Source organism: Atta colombica, unplaced genomic scaffold, assembly GCF_001594045.1.
Source record: "Atta colombica isolate Treedump-2 unplaced genomic scaffold, Acol1.0 scaffold134, whole genome shotgun sequence".
NCBI classification, from domain to species: domain Eukaryota; kingdom Metazoa; phylum Arthropoda; class Insecta; order Hymenoptera; family Formicidae; genus Atta; species Atta colombica.
Window position 1 is genome coordinate 472,636 of NW_017259222.1, and position 2,533 is coordinate 475,168.

Here is a 2,533-nt window from a genome sequence, read left to right on the forward strand (position 1 = left end):
GTATGCACATAAAATACTTGAAGATATTAACTGCGATTTTATTGCGGTTTTACAGATATTATATGAATGTGAGATTTATCTTTAAGGAACATTACCGTTAGGGTTACAAATAAGTACGAATTTGTCAAGGTGACGCCGACCGCCAAGAGAATATGTATGACGATTAAATTAATATATGAAAACAAAGACTATATCTTTACTGAGTACGTTTACAAGATGCAAGAGTCTTTCGGCTTAGTATTAATGGTGATCCAAAGAGATGTTCTACTATCTATCTTACCCGCTAATTTTGATACACTCGCTGCCATCACATCGGTCAATAAATATACTTCCGTGAAATTGACATCTGACTGTCAATTCAGATTTCAAAGAGTATTTCTTGTAAGATTTGCCTGTGAATGATTGTGGTAATTATTATTTCGTTTTTAGTTAAAAAATAAAAATGCTATTGATTTTTCAAAGACAAGTTTTTTTTAGCTATAACTTAAATTCAGCAAAGCGTGTCTCAAAAAAATCGCACAAATCTGTGAACTCATGATGCTAGCCACTTACCATAGAGTTTGTTATTTTGAACGGTTTTGAATATATGACATTGTAACATGCAGGCAACAATGTGTATATGTATTGTCAGCAATTTAACGGCGAAATAACTGTATCAATGTGTCTGTAATCAATATGACAATATGACAACATTGTGTGATATATATATATTGCATATTATTATGGCAATATGACGCCATAATATAGTCCAAATTTTTATGATGACCATTTTAATGTTGTCGACAAATTGATTGTAAGTTGTTATTCAAAGTTGTCATATCGTCAAGGCGTCAAATTGTCAACAAATGAGAAATTAGTTGCTGCAATTCTGTTGATACAGAATGTTCCAAACAGGAACACATACTTAGCAAGCAACATGCCAATAAGGCAAATACGTTACTGATGGTACCAGATTTATATGAAATTGTAGATGTTTGAAGTACCAACGTTTTTTGTTTGTGGTTAAAAAATTAGCTTACAATCGATTTTTATATAGCTAGAAATTCATTTAAAATGAAAAAAATTATAAGCTTATTTTTAACTATAATGATTTCATATATAAATCTAGTACCAGCTGTAACTAAAAAAAATTCCGACCTGTTTTTTAAAAATCAATAGCATTTTTATTTTTTAACTACAAATAAAATAATGATTACTATAATCATCTGCAGGCAAAATTCTACAAGAAATGTCCTTTGAAATCTAAATTGTAAAAGTGAGTGCCAACTTCACAAAAGTAACAAATGTTGGGGACATCGTTGCCCATTCCGAGTCCATTTTTTAAACAAATTGTTCTGTGCTACCTCAGCGTAATATGTATCTATGAAAATTCTAAAAGTTAGCCGCGCGTTAATGATGCCAACTCTTACTTTTTCCTCTGATACGTATTTATTGTACGTGAATGATAAGAATTTATATATTCTATAAAACGTTAAATATAATTTCTACAAGCATATTCTCTTCCTCTTGTTTGTCTTTCTTTCTTTCTTTCTCTTGTATTTTGAATTTCTATCATGTATTTTGTATTTCTATCATGTTTTACGAAATGCTGCAAGGGAAAACAAAATAATAATCATTCGAAGAAATGTAAGATATAATATTTTACACTTATGGAGCATTCTAACTAGATAGATCTTTGATTAATTACAATTCATGGTTGTACCCGTGAATGTCATTAATTATAAGTAAATATGTAAACGTATTCAGTACATAATCTTTATGTCTATAAGTTTCAAGCAGTAGTTAAGTAGCATGAAGCCATCACAGTATTCACAGAATTTATTACTTCCACTTTGTTACAGAAAACGAAAAATCGAAACTTATTTACGATAATAGATAATTTTTCGTGTTTAATATCTATCCTAAATCATATTAGCAATTTCGTCTTAAGTATTCTTTTTTTTTTTAATACTATGTGTGCGCACACACACACACACACACACACACATTTTTTTCCTCTGTCAAAAAAGCCACCTTCTTTATCTAAAATTCAGCTTAACCAAAAAATTTCTTTTTGGTTAATACAAATTGAGTACCAAATGTCTATATATTTTGTTTAGGCCTTTTTAATAATGCAATATGATGGACTCAACATGATGGTTATAGATTCAACATTTCAGCATTAATACTCAATCATAAAGATTAATACTCAAGTACTTTTACACTCAAAGGATTAAGCCGTTTAAAGTTTATACTTATCATATACAAATATTGAGAATAAACTTTTAAATATTTATAATGTGTACACTCAAACTTAAGTGTAAACTCAGTTATTGTATGCTCTCATTTTTTAAATGTATATACTCAATTTTAAATATCGATTATTGTGTTCAGAAAGAAATTTTTCGGTTGAGAATTTTGGACAGAAGGAGTAGCTTTTTTGACAGAATACTCCATATATGTACACACACACACACACACACACACACACACACACACACACACACACACACACACACACACACACACACACACACACACACACACACACACA